Source organism: Argiope bruennichi, chromosome 3, assembly GCF_947563725.1.
Source record: "Argiope bruennichi chromosome 3, qqArgBrue1.1, whole genome shotgun sequence".
Taxonomy (NCBI): Eukaryota; Metazoa; Arthropoda; class Arachnida; order Araneae; family Araneidae; genus Argiope; species Argiope bruennichi.
The window spans coordinates 70,597,688-70,615,064 of NC_079153.1; the positions used below are offsets into that span (position 1 = coordinate 70,597,688).

The following is a 17,377-nucleotide window of genomic DNA, read 5'->3' on the forward strand; positions in this document are numbered from 1 at the left end:
AAAGATATGTTCTTGCATGGAAATCAGTTTTATATGCATCAAATGTGTTTAAATTTTTTTCATGTGAAGATTTTTTATAAATTTCTTCATTATCGCCCGAATGATTCACTCTAAGATTATTATTACATTTCGCAATACTTAGCATTGTGTCATGATTAAAACGTTATGTAGCAAGCATGGTATCTTCGCCAATATGGCGGAAATTAGAATATAAGTTTATCAATATCTCCTATTTTTTTTCCCGACGTTATAATTTTCATACCAGCTGATTTGATTAATTTTGCTCAAAATCGTACAATGTCAGAAAATAAAAATAAATAATTTAAAATAAAAGATTTAAATGGAAAATCGAAGTCTTCGTTATATAGAAATTATTTTTCATGCTATGGAAAGTAAATAGAATGTCAGTATTGCTTACTATAGAAAGTTTCATTAAAACGAAAATCGAAGAAAAAAAAAACTCTTTAATGAAACATACTTAAATAGTATTTCCTCAGAATCGCTGAAATTAATTGAATTAAAAAGTTTCGTTTTAAGAACTGCTTTTAGAAAATTACATTGATGTTACAGTTATTTTTATTTATTTATTTATTTTTTATTTTTTATTTTTTTGTAAAATATGTATTCTAAATTTAAATGCAAATAAAATACTTTATTTATAAATTTTTTGACACATCATCCATATTTATTTGTGCTGGCGTCCTGGCCTAGGGCATGTTCCCCCTGATATGGGAGCCCCGGGTAAGAGCTCTGATTCGGGCATGGTTGTTCTTTACACTGATAGGAGGTGTGTGAAAGAGCCCCCCTCCCCACCTCTGTAAAAAGGGGTTGTGCAAGCGTATGTTTGAGTGTTATCTTCATATGAGCGGGAAGTCAGACTTCTGTCCAGAGGGTACTCAGGGGCCTTTACCCTTAGAAGCTACTGCACAAAACTCGGCTTAAATCACTGCCTTTGCCAGAGGGCTTGTACAAGTGCCATAAGTAACAATAACATTTATTTGTAACAAATCTCTATTTTATATCACATTTTCAATTATAAAAATCTTATAACTATTTTGTTCTAACTATTAGTTTCTAAGTGGAAAACGTTCCATATGCATTATTGTAATTATTTATTATAATAATTGATCAGATTCAATTCTATTACTAATTGGATAAATCTATTTGTAAAAATCTGAAATTTTGTTAAATAATAATTAAAATATGAATTATGCTGTTATAATATTTATTTTTCATGTTTACTCCACATAAGCGTATTAAAAATATATATAACTTGTTAGTCAATAATTATTGTAAAGTACCAAGGTTTTTTTTTTTTTTTTAATTTTTATTTTATTGAAGAAATTAGAATTAAAACGATGAACTAAAATATCTGATCCAATTTTCTTACCACAAAATACTTTATAAAATGTTATATTTCACCGTTTTCAAATTTTATTTATCTGGTATATATATCTACAATAAAAATAAAATTTTAAAAAAAAACAACGTCATTTTTATAAAATTGTGCCAAAAATATGTTGATTTTAAAACATATTCAGAATTTCTATTGACCGGCAAATATTAATTTATTGTGTCAGAATATCTTAAAATTTTTAAAAAGTGAAGTAAAAAAAAAAGAAATTTTTTCGAAGAAATCGCGAAAGAATTACATGAAATAAAAGTTATTGCTTGAAAAGTATTAAAACAAAATCCGGTTTTACTAATTAAGCACATTGAACCGCTGTGTCGCCATCTGTTGTGTAATTGCCCAACTAATATTGATTTCTAATAAGCCTCAAAACTGTTTGACCTTAATTTGGCATATACACAACAGATGTTAATTATATCGCATGTTCAAAGCTCACCATATCGCTGAGGAAAAGTCTTTGTATAGTAATTTTGTTAGAATTCGTTCTTAAGGGAATTTAAAGGGACGCATTAACCAAAAAATTGGTCAAAATGTCGATTTTTATTTTATTAGCTTATTTACTCTCTCTTATCCTTCTGGTCTTTATGGAGAAATTTGAAAGTTGTACTCTTAATATTTTGAATCTTATTTAGATTTTTATTTTTGATAACAAATGAAATTCATCAGTAAGTAAAAATTTCCAAAAACATTTTCTCCATGCCAGGTTTTTTTTTTTTTTTTTCATCTGCATTTTCGAAAGTTATTAAGGCTTTTTCAATTTAAAATAAATTCAATTATTTGTTCTTGTTATTCATTGTGTTTATTATAAAACTGTGTATGCAATAAGCAGCCAGTGGGTTAGGAGTTAAAAATAGTGTTATTTGCAAAAATAGTGCTATTTGTTTTTAATAGCACTATTTTTTTATACCTAACGTAAAGAAGGTTATATTCCTTTAATATTAAATGTATCATCAAATTCATGTAGAATTTCCTGTAATATATTTTAGTAAACTTATTTATATAATTTGAACCAGAAAATATTAAGAATTGGAAATGCAGTAAGAAATTTAAAAAAAAAAAAAAATGCCTTTTAAGAAAACATAGATTTTGGCTAAAGAGGAGAATTAAAATGTTTTGTTTCAATGATTATTTTATTTAAATATTAAGTTGTAAGGCTATCAACATAATCTCAATAACCTGGAAAATAAAATAAATACTGTTAGAAAAACAACGCGTCCTTCTAAATGTCAAATAGATTTTTTTTAAAAGTACACTACACTTAATAATAATTTCATGGAGAAATAATTTCGAATTGAAGCTAACTCTCAAAGAAAAGCAATTTTTTTTTCAATAAAATTTTTTAACCTTTGAATTTACCATGCCCTTTATCCGAATCGAATAATCAAATAATTATCGATGTATTTGATGAACACTAATATTAAAAGAATGAAAAAGATTAGCATAATGAATTAAATGAATCTAGAAGAACTTAGATATATAACTTTTAGAAATTCTAGAAGACCTTGAGAATGATATATTTAAACATATTACCCAAATACAAGATACTAAATACAAGGTACCAAAAATACAATAAATCAGGACGATATAATATTAAATCTTGCATTGATGAGTTAGCTTCCACACATAAGCACATTATTTATATATCCACTTAAGATTAAATGATTCATATATTTAATAAAATGCATAATTTGTAGATTATTCTTATTAATAATAAATGGATTTTTACTTGAATCGACTCATTAGAATCAGATTATTTGTTTTGTAAAATCACTATTGTTTGCACAATACAATAATTTCAATATGGTATAGAAAATTAGGCGGTAGATTTCGATCGTATTGACTTTGCTTATTACCAACCACATCATGCAATTTCTCGGAATCTAGCCAAAACAAGTTTTGGTCTTCAAAATGAAAGAACTCGTTTATATTGACCTTCTAAAGTCAATAAACACAAGCTTCTCCTTGCAAGGATTAGAAAACAGGGAATATAATATCAGAATACATTTTCTTTAATTGTTATTTAATAAATTTAATTAAATATTAATAAAGTGTAGGAGCAAATATTATTAGAAATCATTCAATTCCTTCGTTTACGATATCACCTGTTCACTCCCCTCTGATTTTGTATTTCAAAATATATTAAAATCCTTAAGTTTACATGTATGAAATTAATTTTATTCTTCCTCTTTTTACGTAATGCCACAGTTTCAAAAAAAATGCCTGTAGACTGAATCAAACTGTTTTTTTCAAGACGAAATGGAATCAAAAATTTGTTTTGGATTACATATTTTAGTAGGAAGTTCTAATAGTATTTTTCATCCGGTATAAGCATTTGTAATAATGTAAATGCACCATTACTTTATAAATTATGTTTAATTATGTTAATTAATTATTAAATCTTTTACATTATGTAATTAATTAATGTTTTCTATAAGAAAAAATTCATTTTAGGGTGCCCTATTCCCTTAATATAAAAGACAATAAAATTTAAAAAAACATATTACATGAATTTTTATTATGCCTTTTTAGCCAGTTGGTAAGTGCTAAGATAGAGTAGTATCAGTTATTAATTTGCATTGGATATTTATTTGCAGAAAGTACTAGAAATAAGACAGAAGTACTCAAATAATGTAAAGGCAATTGTGAAACTTGAACATGTTTTTTATATAATTTTTTTCCAGTTATTTATATTTTTTAAGCCTACCCATTTGAGAAACATTCAGATTTTGCTCCTTTCGAATGCATATAAATGAAACATCCATTAATTTATTCAAAAATAATTTCATCTTTCAAACGAAAATTCCAGTTTGCATATTCTTAATGCTTTTAATATCTTCTTAATTTTTTAAAAAGTTTTTAATAAACGTAGAAATAAATTTTGATTTTAGATTTCTTTGAGTTTCAAATGAACATTAATTTTTTTTAATCTTCTATAGAAATTCTAAGAGGTATAAATTAGCAAAGAACAACTCATTTGTAAGATCAAAGATGTCTTAAAATAGTTCCAAAAATATATATAAAAAAACTAGATATTATATGATTTATTGGTAACGATTATTATTATCAGTAAGATCCAAACTAAATAAGATAAACACAATGAAACAAATGCTTCTCTTTTACATTTATGCAATATCTTTTAAGACTTATGTTTGACGTTTTTTTTATTTATAGTATTCGTTATAGGAATTTATTTATAGAATTTTATGCTTTCTTTATAAAACATCGAGCCCCCATAAGGGAATGCAATTGCGCAAGAAATGATGCAATATTTATTCACAAAAATTCCTCAATAGTTACAATATCTTCAAAATATTACCCAATATTTGAATACCGAAAAAAATCATGGAGAAGTTGGTCAATATTTTGAGTTAATAGGGATAAGACATGTAAGCTAAACTATGCACAGGATGTTTCTTTTACAGAACAAAGATATTATTAAATATTGTTACGATAGTCCTTAATATTCTTAATATTGCACATTACCTTTAATCCATAATTGGGGAGGTGAAAATTCAAGACTTAATTGGGGTGTGCGGTAAAGGAGACCGCATTTTCTTTACACTGAAAATAAATTTTCTAATGAAAGTATTAGTATGAAAATCTGTCAATATATCCTGCAGATATTTTTCTTGATATATAAATATGTTTTAGAAATTTTTTAAAATATATTTTCATTAAAAAAAGTAATTGCGTTCGAACATACATTTTCTTCTCAAATTACGTGGTATAACAAATAATATTCTTGAATAAACATATTACTTATTTTTAAAAAAATCATATTTATTTTTTCCAGGGCACAAAGGTATATAGAAAACAATATAAGGGAAATTCAACAATTATATGAAGAATAAAAGAAATGACAATGGGTAAAATTGATCCTTTTATTGTATTGGCATCGTAGGTTTTCGAGGGCATTTATAACATACAGGTTAAGTATAAGCATAAAAATCAGCCTATAAATTATGCAGATATTTCTCTTGGTATATTAATGTATTTTAGGATTTTTTTCAAAATACACTATCATTATTAAAATTAATTATATTTGAACATATACATTAGAATCAGCCAAATGAGAACTTTCAACAAAAAAAAAAATATTTTTACACAATTATCCTCATTACTAAAATCACTTTAATTTAAAACTCTCTGGAGCTCTGCTTTATAACGAGGATCAGCAGGTTTGATGATGTTTCTAGTACCAAGTTTTAGAGTCATCTGCTAAGTCTTGGGTAAAACCGGAACACTAAAAAAGAGCTGCGGTCTCACAGAGACGAGCTAAGAAATAGTTGAAATATTTAAAAAACCATCCGCTCAAACCGGCTGAAAAAGTGTACTTGTGAAGATCATGAAACAGAAAGTTACAGGGTCAATCTATTCGATTGAGCTAAAAATAGAATAGCGGTGACCGAAAGTCCATCTTTAGCGGCCTGACATACCGCACCATCCCAGTTAAGAGTTAAAATATCAAAATAATATTATAGAACAGCCAGCATGTAATAATAATTGATTTCAGAAACCAATTAGAAATATGTCTCTATAGCTAATTAAAAACAGACAGTTAATTTCCAAGAAGGAAATAAAATTATAAATGTTTTTAATTCTATATCTGTACTGCAAAATTAAGGGGAGGGGGAATCATGTTCTACTTGTACAATATTAGAGCTGAGCGAAATCTATCTTGAATATTGAGCTTTTCATGATAAGGAAATTTGCAGAGCGGTTATTTTCCATGCCATCGAGTCTTGATTCAAGATTTCGTGGTCATCGCTTATAGCGGATTCAGATCACTGATTCAACAAAGAAACGATGATATAATTTTATTTCTATTCGAATGTATACTTTCTAATCCATTTATAAAATCCTTAACTTTCTGCATAGCATACGTGGCGCCATCTTCTGTTCCAAAATGCAACCAAAATTAAAATGGCAAATTTTCACGAACAAATGAAGGACTTTCTTCACGTGAAAGCATTTTTCTTTAACAAAAAGAATTAAACCAATTCTCATTCTTGAATACAGCGTTAAAATTGTTTATTATTTCCATATTATTCTGAATGTTATCAGGTAATCGTTAATTTTACAGAATGAACTCGACACATTCTATATTTCAACAAAAATACATTTGACTTTGATTGTGATTTAATGAAGTTGCATGCATTTTTACACTGGTAAAAAAGAAAAAAAAGAAAAAGAAATGTTCACAGATTTTTGTGAACAAACAATTACGTGATCTAGAAAATGCAAATTAATTCCTATCTGCATTGAAGCACGAGAAAATTTAAATATATTTTTTAAAGAGATTTGATATAAGCAGAAAAAAAAAAAAAAATGGGAAGTGCTAAGTATTTTTTAAATTATCACCTCAAGTATTGCTCAGATTGAATTTAGATGGCAGCACGTGCAATACATTTTAAACTTTGTTATTAATATGTGAAAATTTAAATTGGATCACAACGTAAACATTGGTGCATATAACACTTAAAATATTTTAATCTTAATTGTAACTCCGTTTTACATAATAAGATCATAATTAAAAAAGAAATTAACTTGAAATTATTAAAGACGTTTTGAAGAGAGAAATACTGGGCTCACTATATTTTCAATATCAAAGAAATTCCATTCTCTAGAGAAAAAGAAAGTAAATTTACTTAGAAAAATAGATATGTGTTTACTAAACTTCATTATATTGTAAAGTTCGAATATTATAAAAGACTGATTACAAATGAAAAATACATCTTGCTAATAACCCTTTATATTTTGAAATTAGATTTCAGATAATAAAATAAAACCTTTATAAATTTCAGCGAATGTTTCAACAAGAATTTCTTGAGTACAAACTTTGACTATAATGGGCTACATAAGATTTTTATTTTATGCACGCCTGTCTAATAATTCTGAAAAATTACCATCATGTGCTAGATTTAATCAGTTAATTACTATCATACAAAATGAAAATTGTCTTTCCAATTTTGCTATTGTTGTAGATAAATATTAAGGCTTCTTTCTGTATCCTTCTTCTGCTTGTTTAATTTCTTACTTCTTGGCTATAGTTAATAACGGAATTAATGAAACATTTTTTTCCTAAATATAATTAACGAAAATATTAATTTTTGCTTCTTTCAATGTAACAATTGCATGCTTTTAGTTCTAATTAAATTTCAAATTTTGGGTGTGATGAGAGAAAAGTAGAAAAATACATTGCACTATGAATAGAACGATATAAGGCTTCTAAGATGATGTCTGATCCACTTCTACAAACATTTGTTAAAAAATATTTTGCAACGAAAACTAATGCAAAATATTTAATTAAAAATTAGTAACCCTCAATTGTAGCGAAATAGTTAGACAAATTATTTATCTGAGATTGACGATTATTTGATGATTGACAAAATGGCTAATTATTAAAAAAGATAAAGATTTTTTAATCATTTAATGAATAATTATTTATTAGAATCAAAAACAACACAATGTGAAAAAATTCACAATTAATGTGTTTCGAAACCTTAAAATCAAACTTTCCCTAAGAATAATATTCTCTCATAGACAGGTTTTATTGAAGTCATAATGAAACTATTTTTAGTAAGATGAGATATTTTATATGGATGCTTCATATTGAGAAAAAAATTCTCCTAAATGAAACATTTAAATTGCTCATGAGTAAGACTTGGTTAGGATATCTTTATTTTAATTTAAAAATTTGTTATGAAGCAAGTTTAATGTGAGCAAAGAAACATATTTAATATCGGATGTGTATAAACACAGTTATTAAAGTATTGGGAAATACTATAGCAAAATGTGCTTAAAAATTCATTAAAAGGAAATTTGGTTGGGAAAAAAAAATCTGGTATCAGTAAAAAAACTTATTCACTTTTTAAAATGGTTTAAAAATAGTTGTTACGCGATAATATGCCCCGATGTTATTGAGTAAAAACGTTACAATTTTGATTTATTTTTACTAAAATATTTAACTAAAATTTCGAAAACCCCTATCAGTGAGTGCATGTTTTAGACGTGGAAATCCTCGCTGTCTTTACGCATGCGTCAGTCAGGTTTTATTTACCCCAGATAGAGGAGGCATAACAGATGAAGGTGGAGATATTTATTTATTTATTTTACTAAACAATACAAGGTATCCCAAAAAAGTAGAATTTTTTTTAAAATATTGCGTCTAGATATATTCTTATTATTAAAAATCTGGCTAAATAAGGTTGAAAATTGTGTGAATATACTTTGGCTCCTAGGTATAATGAAATATACTAGGCTCCTATTATAATGAAAAGTAAAAAGTATTAAATATTTGTAAGCCCTCACATAATGTAAAATTGTAAATTAATGAATTTTTTCCCAGACATTCATCTACGCATACACAAATTTTAGCACAACTATCAAAACAAGCTTCATTATATATTGTTTGGGGGCATTTTATTTCTACATTTAGCGCAGCTAACCATAAAAATACATGAAACATTTATTTTAAAAGTGTAGATTTAATTTATATAGAAAAAATTATAATATATGAATATTTTATTAGTATCAATCATTATGACCAAATAAATTTAGTTAATCACGTACATTGCTGCTCATGTTGTTTGGGTTCCAGTTGCAACTTCAACTTAATAAAGAAGAGATAGCAGGCTTGAAAAAATATATTATTTCAGCGAAATAGTGCAATTCTGAAGAAGAAAATAAAATTATTTGCTTGCAATTATATACATCAATTTTAAAATCATTTTAAAAATTGACGCATTTCTGTATCGAGCGAAAGTTTGAAATGACGGAGATTTATACGATACTTAATCGATGTAACTGCATGAGTATGCAAATATCGTTAGAAGAATTCAAATTCCTTGTGGGTGTTTGAAAATATACATTTTGAAATTTTTTGCGAACACTTCAATGAATGCACTATTTTACTTTTTTTAGAATTTAATAAGACTTAATAAATATATTATAACTTCTTGACTCCGTCTTTTTCAACAAACTATTATGATAAGTATATTATCCCTGAAATATTCAACAAAAGACTCATTTAAATATCAGTCTGATGTAAAAAAAAAAAGTAGTTTTAGTCAATATATTTGATATCAGCCAATTTTATAGATAGAAGAATAAAACCTTGTAGCTATTTAGATGAATTTGAGTGCACATTTTGTTAGTTATCACTTTTACACCATCTAATTTTTTTGCATTTTTTTCTATTAATCTTTACAGGCGCAATTATAATCATGCTATTATCCACTTTATTATTGAAATACATTTTAATTGTATGTTTACGTCTTGATACATTACAGAATTTTGAACTATTTTTGAATTATGATATAAGGAAACGCGTAGGAATATAGAAACCTTACACAAGCTTCGAATTGAAACTAAACTTTATGATTCAAAAAAGAAATAACTAAATTGACGCTTACAAAGAACATTTAAAATATGCTATCTTATTCATTGCGTGTCACACCCTGGCTGATGAGTAAAGTGAATAGAATCAAGTGAAGTGAATAGATGAACGGTTTCTGAAACGAGCTTTATAAGCTAAATTTGATATTTTTTGGTTCAACAATCTGTCTTCTGGAGTGCTCAGAGCGATTTTTGTCTCACTATTATCTCAATAATGAAATCACAATTAAAAGATAATATGTCAGCATATTAACAGTAACATATTAAAATCAGAAATACTTCCCCTTTAAAATTTCTCCCTGGCGTTCAAATAAAGATAAAACTTACAAAAATGATCAAATTTGATTTTTACTAAGAAGAAAAAAAGCTACAATAAATGCATAAAATTATTGGAAACGTTTTCAAAAATAAATTTCAAATCAATATTGAAAATGAAATAATCAGTGCGTATTTTAATATTAGGTATTTTTTCTTACTTGGGAAAAAATCAATAAAACGTCTATGTGGATTCGGTTAAAATATTTCTTTTATAAATTAATTGATTTTTAAACAACACTACAGAGTAAATTTCAATTATTTAGATTTATTTGCTAGAATAATGCCTCGTTTTAGAAATACACGATTTCAATGGTGGACTATATATTTCCAAAGTATATTTAGATAAGTTTATCCCAAACACCCGCTATCCTAGTTTCTACATTTCTCGGGAAAAATAACTGTAAATTATGAATAGTCTTTAAGGTTCTTTGCATTTCGTTTGATGCATTTACCTATCTCGTCATTTTAAAACTAGGAGAGGGTTATTGAATAAGCTAAAAAGACAATAATTATGTTCCCGAAATCTTGAGGCAAGAATCCTCGAAATGTTTTTGCAGTATTATGAAAGTTAGTTGATTCTGTACTCTCATTTAATTAATCGTGCAGACGAACTTATTCAAATTTAAATAAAATATTTCTGAAATTAATTTTGGAACATAATTCTCGCAACATTCTTAATTAATGACGATTTGAATATTTTATTTTATATATTATTTTATAATTCTAAAAAATATATACAGATTTATAAATGTCAAAAACTATCCAATTCTGTTATTAAATAGACTGCGTTATGAAAAGTTTTTATTATACTGCTTTTAAATTTCATGTGCCGTACTGAAACCAACTTTTTAGAAAGGGGCCTGCGATTACCGTTTTGCTACTTAAAGCTATTTATAAGGATTAATCTATAAAAATACTTTATTTTGAAAGTTTCTAGGACAAAGGGGGCCTCGCGATTTAAGTTACTTGATAGCCCCTAGAAGACAAAATTCTTTATGCATTTTAATCAGAGCTTCTAAAGTATATAACTCTTGCTAAAGAATAAATATCACTTGATTCTGTTACTACTTATCACCTGAAAGTTAAAATGAAACACCCCTGCGCCGCCCGGGAATCGAACCCGAGTCGCAAGAATGGGAAACTTGCATGATACCACTACACCAGCGGCGCTTGTCTCGAGGTTGTAATGTTTACTATCTGTACATGAATTCACTTTTTTAAAAAAGAAAATGTTTTTTTAAAGAGATACGAAGACTTTGTTGGTGTACCCAAAGATTCCGAAGTCTATTGAATAGAGAAGTTAGTATTTATTATGGCCACTTACTCTCCAAGCTTAAACTTTACATGAACAGAACAGTTATTAATTAGAGTGGCACCGTTTTAAATGTCTTTATATTTTGTTTGATACATTTATTTCGTAATTTCTACTATATTGCCAATTTCCGTATTAAAATACAAAATTATCTGAAAAAAAATGATTTTCTTTTCATTGTAAGATTACTTATTGTCAAAAAAATTAAAAATACACACCTGCGCCGCCCGGGAATCGAACCCGAGTCGCAAGAATGGGAATCTTGCATGATACCACTACACCAGCGGCGCTTGTCTCGAGGTTGTAATGTTTACCATCTGTACATGAATTCACTTTTTTAAAAAAGAAAATGTTTTTTTAAAGAGATACGAAGACTTTGTTAGTGTACTCAAAGATTCCGAAGTCTATTGGATAGAGAAGTTAGTATTTATTATGGCCACTTAATCTCCAAGCTTAAACTTTACATGAACAGAACAGTTATTAATTAGAGTTGCACCATTTTAAATGTCTTTATATTTTGTTTGATACATTTATTTCGTAATTTCTACTATATTGCCAATTTTCGTATTAAAATACAAAATTATCTGAAAAAAAAATGATTTTCTTTTCATTGTAAGATTACTTATTGTCAAAAAAATTAAAAATACAGCCCTGCGCCGCCCGGGAATCGAACCCGAGTCGCAAGAATGGGAATCTTGCATGATACCACTACACCAGCGGCGCTCATGCTATGGAAGTACAATTTAAGTACTGTACTGTTTAATATAGGTACTTTAAAGCAGATTTTATAAGAAAATGAAAGATAAAATGAAGAAATTATAGAATTTATCGCATCTTAAAATATAAAAAAGGTAAGATACTGGCCGTTGTTTAAATATTTAATAAATGGAAGCAGTTCTCTTTCGCAAAAAATCGAACATTTCAAGCTTGCGCAGAGAGAGCTTCGACCATGCGCATAGATCAGATCTCTCTCTCTCTCTCTCTGGAGCAGACGATCCAAAGACACTTACCTAGAAAACAATTTAATTCCGACTCGAAGTTTACATTGAAACATCTGTTTCCCCTTTCTTAGTACTTTCAGGTGGTCTTCATTGTTACTTTTAATGAGAACTGTGCTATTTCAGTCACAATCTAAAATTACCAAAATCTGAAAAAGAGACGAGATTGGGGAGAACTGAATTTTAGAAATCAAATTTTTGTATTTTAACAATACATTAAATCTTCAAGAAATGGTAATTGAATTTCATATTCGAGTTATATTGATAAATTTCTGTTTTATTTGTGAAAGGCAATGTTTACTTTGTCAAATTTTTAAACAGTTTTTTATGAACTGGAATGTATATACTGATTTTAAAATTCTTTTTCGATATAAAGGAAACCTATTTGGAAATAATGTGTTAGAATAGTATACTCATTTTTTTTTCATTTATAAACGGCATTTTATATAACTTTCACATGGATCAATAACAACTAAAAATATTTTTTTAATTATTTTGTTCATTATAATAGTGTACATTCTTTTTATTATTATAAATTTGATAATTTTTAGACTTTTAGCATTTATAAGACATTTTCCACAAAATTAAAATAATTAAAAGGAAAAAAAATTTAATTAATTAATTAGATATACTTTGAAAATATTTCATTACTGATAAATTAAATTATATATTATCAGACAAAACTGCATCCTTTGCTTGCACAGAACTTTCAGAGAAATAAACATGTTAATTATCTGTATTCTAATTAAAAAGCGTTTAGATGTCGTTAGTACCTGTCAGTGAGTGCAAAACACTTATGCAATATTTTTTTGCTTCCCTTCCTTATTAATTTCCTAAGTTAAATACATTAACCTTGATCCTTTAACGTCATCACCCTTCCATTCAGGAAAACATCGTTAACACTGAAAAATCATTAATAAATCTATATATAATTAATAAAAGTTCAACAAAAACATTTCAGATTTTCTTCTCTAAAGATAAGCTCTTAAAATTCAGTATCTCTACTGGCGCAAAATGCCCAACAACGTTGATACGATTCTTTTTATATTGATAAATTTAAAATATGAACCGTTAAAATAAGAAGCATATAATATTAAAATATAGATATAAATATGCATTTGAAATATAAACTACTGCCATGAAAATATCGCATTATATCTTTTTCAAATAGGGTGTTTATCTTTTGTAATTATTTAATATTTTACGATTGTATCATTCTTGCACTATAAATAGTAATTCCCCAAATTGACAACATAAACTGTGATTCTAGCTGCCCTATACTCAAGGATAGAAGTTTCAAATTTCGTTAATAGATGTCTAGATCTGGAGAAACATGGTAATAAATGATTACTGATGGCATATCTGTGAGTAGATAAAACAAGATTCGAATATATTCTGTGCATGATAATCCAATTTTTATGTTCAGAAGGTGTTAGAGAATCTTGGATTTCCCAAATTTTTTCTCCCGAAAGTTTATACTAATCTCAGTTCAAAATATTTATTAAAATATATTGTAAATCTATAATATATTTTAAATAAATATAATATATCTTATAAATAAATGCATCTATATAAAATTAAATAATAGATTTTAGTATATAAAATTAATTATTACAGAGGATATAATAATCAAGTTCATTTCTTAAAATATATTATAATCAGAACATACTATTTTATTTGGAATATTGATACGAGACCGAGTACACTTATCCTAAATAAATATAAAAGGAACATTGTCTCCAAAATTTCATTGATTCATAACGTATTAGTTAAGAATCTTTATAATAAGGGTAAAGGGAAGATACATGCATCCCAGCTCATTAATTTTCAAAGATAAAAGATAATCTTATTTAAGATTTATCATACAAAAATATGTCTTCTGTTACTATCTAAGCCCACCGCTATCTAGTCTACTATTTAACTTCTGACTATCATTGATAATTTCAGCAGTTTTCTGACCCTCATATGTCATCAATATACAGTCTTTTCATTAAACTTAAATTGAAAAAAATCTAAATTTAAAAATAGAAACTTAGAAAACTCTGTATTTAAAAATTTTGGAAAATTTCATTATAGAAATATTTATTTTAAACTTTTCTGTTACTTCCAAAAATAATAATAAATAATTAGTTCTGCCACTTTAAAGAAAAATTTTGCTTCTATTTAACAATCTATTTAAATAACGATATACAAACAACATTTTTTTTAACAATTATCGTTTGTTGTGGAAATTTCACACTTTTTTTTAGTTCTCTTTATTTTTTTATCCCATTCCTGGGACGATATATAGCCACAAAATTTAATGTTTCTAATCACACAAAATAGAGAATGTCTAACTGATTACAAAAATATGCTTATGTTTGAAAACGCTAAATTTCATTCAATATGTTTTTCTTGTATTTGCATAAGAAATGTCAGTATATATATATATATATATATATATATATATATATATATATATATATATATATATATATATATATATATATATATATATATATATATATATATATATATATATATATATATATATATATATATATTTATATATATATATATAAACTCCTTTTTTTGTTAAAATCACATGAAATATACTATAAAATTACAAACACTACATACATTTTTTTTCTTTCTTTTTATATTTATTTAGGTGCAATTAAATAATTTTAAGAGGTAATTTATAATGATAATCTTAACTTTAATTTTTATGTTGCATGACCTTCAAGATTTTTTAAAATTTTAATTATATTAATATCAAAATACATTCCCTGTGTTTATACTCATATACTTACTAATCTGATTTTAAAATTATATCATTTATAATTCTTTTTTTTCCTGAGATTATCGTTTTATGAATATTAACTTAAAGTTTATTATCTCACCGCAAATATTAGATTTTCTATTAAAAAACAAATACCTCAAAAAGTAAACATCTTTATGTTGTTTACAGTGAACGTAACTAAATTGTTTCTATATATATTTACTAAATTCTACTTTTACAAAATTTACAATTTTCAACTTATATATATATACTAAAAATCCCCTTTATTTACAGATAAAATTCTGATTTATTTATTTTTTTTTTTTTTTTTTCATTTTCGAGAACATCTCAGTTACATTAAAGATCTCTGTTGGTGTCCACATTTATTTTTTAAAATAACTAAATTGAATGTAAAATAAAGGAGAGATTTCTTAGTTAGAAAATGTATAGGCAGAATTTAATCTATGAGTAAAAATAACATATGACTCGTGTAAAAGTTTTTATTAATTTTTCAAAAACGAATTCCTATTTCTTTTTTTTTTTTTTTTTTGAAATTTCTATTATTAAAAAATAGTAGTTTTTTTTTATTTTTATACTTAAAAAAATCTAATAATAGGTTCGCAATAATCTTAAGCATTTTTGCTGATAAGTAATTTCTTACATAATAATTGATACGCATAATTGAATAAACAATTTTTTGTATTCAAAGATTTTTGGCCCATATTATCAAAATTTTATTTAGTATGCAAAAACTGCTTTTTTTTTTCTTTTTTTTTTTGAAAATACAGGATTTTTTAATAGAACAATAGATAGAAATTTTCGATATATGAAAAATCAATACATGAAGATTCCCCTATACTTATATATTATATATACGATGTGCTTAAGAGTGCTTTAGAAATGAATGCTGAATGTCTCATCAAAAAGAGGTGGTTGAAATTATTGCTCCCGACTGTCCACAATGGTTAGGGGAAACTATCCATTCCTGTGTTACAATTTATTCTCGCCTGATAAGCCATTTATTCAAGTCTGATAACATTAATAAGATAATTAAAATAAGATACTTAAGATAAATGATAATTACTTTCCGCAATTTCAATTGTATTTGTTCACGTAAAACGTTAATGTTTGCCAACGCCCAGTGACAATGAGCTGGCTTGTAACGAGTCTCTCTTTTCCTATTTTAATTAGCTTCAAGTTTAATGTCAAAGATATTAGATCAATAAACTTTCACCTAGAGATTTCAAAGAAATGTAGATATTAATGTGGCTCTACATTAAATGACATTAACAGCCATTTTTAACAATTTTACTTTCAATTTCATGCTGTTTATTTATTTAATACTGAAAAGTAAGCTTTGAGTAAATTTAGCTTTGCAAAAAAAAATCTATTCTAACTTTTTGATGATTCGCAAGATTAATTTTTATTGGCGAATTTTAATCGCTCGATAATGATTTCGGTGTTCCTTTTTATTATTTGTTTATCACGTAAGTGTTAACCATCAACATAGTTCTCACTGTAACTAGCGCCGGCGTTCGGGCATAGGGATAGCGCATCTTCCCCGTGTTCTGGGTGTCTTGGGTACGAATCCCGGTTCGGGCATGGTTGTTCTTCTTCTATTTTCTATCTGTGAGATGTGTGAATGTGCCTCCCTGTAAAAAGAGGTTGCCTCCCTAAGTCGTACTCTTGGCCTAGTTGGCACTACTAAAGAAACAAGAGACGCTCACTCGGCTTAAATCGCTGACAGATATCTATCCGCAGGATTATAACGTGCCATAAGTCACAACACTAATTGTTTATGCAAATCGAACGACCGTGCATAGAGCGTTGACATTTATGAGGTATATTCTGTAACAAAACTTATCGAAACAAGGGTGGTGATGTTCTCTCCTCGAGTTTCTAACTTATGCAATATAGTCTTTGGTGCTAAGCTTGATAATGAAATGCAGAAAATCCACTGTACATGTATGACATCTTTGCTTTCCCCGATTTGGCCCAATATGGGTAGAGATTGAAAATTTTGGCATCCAAACCCCATCATGATTGCGTTTGCGCAACTGAAGAGTTTTAAATTTGTGCTAGAACATATTTAAATGGGAAAAATGAGATAAAATATTCGTAATTAACAATGAAAATTTTTAATTTTTATTCATAAAAATAAAAATATGATTTTAAAAAAT

General features: G+C 26.7%; 3 non-coding genes across 3 annotated transcripts; all 3 read right to left on the reverse strand.

Moving 5' to 3' along the window:
* Positions 1-11,225: 11,225 nt before the first annotated feature.
* On the reverse strand, positions 11,226-11,296 carry Trnag-ccc (transfer RNA glycine (anticodon CCC)). The gene has a single exon. It is a non-coding gene; the product is annotated as a tRNA-Gly (tRNA).
* A 361-nt stretch (positions 11,297-11,657) lies between these two features.
* On the reverse strand, positions 11,658-11,728 carry Trnag-ccc (transfer RNA glycine (anticodon CCC)). Its single transcript has one exon. It is a non-coding gene; the product is annotated as a tRNA-Gly (tRNA).
* Positions 11,729-12,090: 362 nt separating this feature from the next.
* Trnag-ccc (transfer RNA glycine (anticodon CCC)) lies at positions 12,091-12,161 on the reverse strand. The gene has a single exon. It is a non-coding gene; the product is annotated as a tRNA-Gly (tRNA).
* Positions 12,162-17,377: the final 5,216 nt, after the last annotated feature.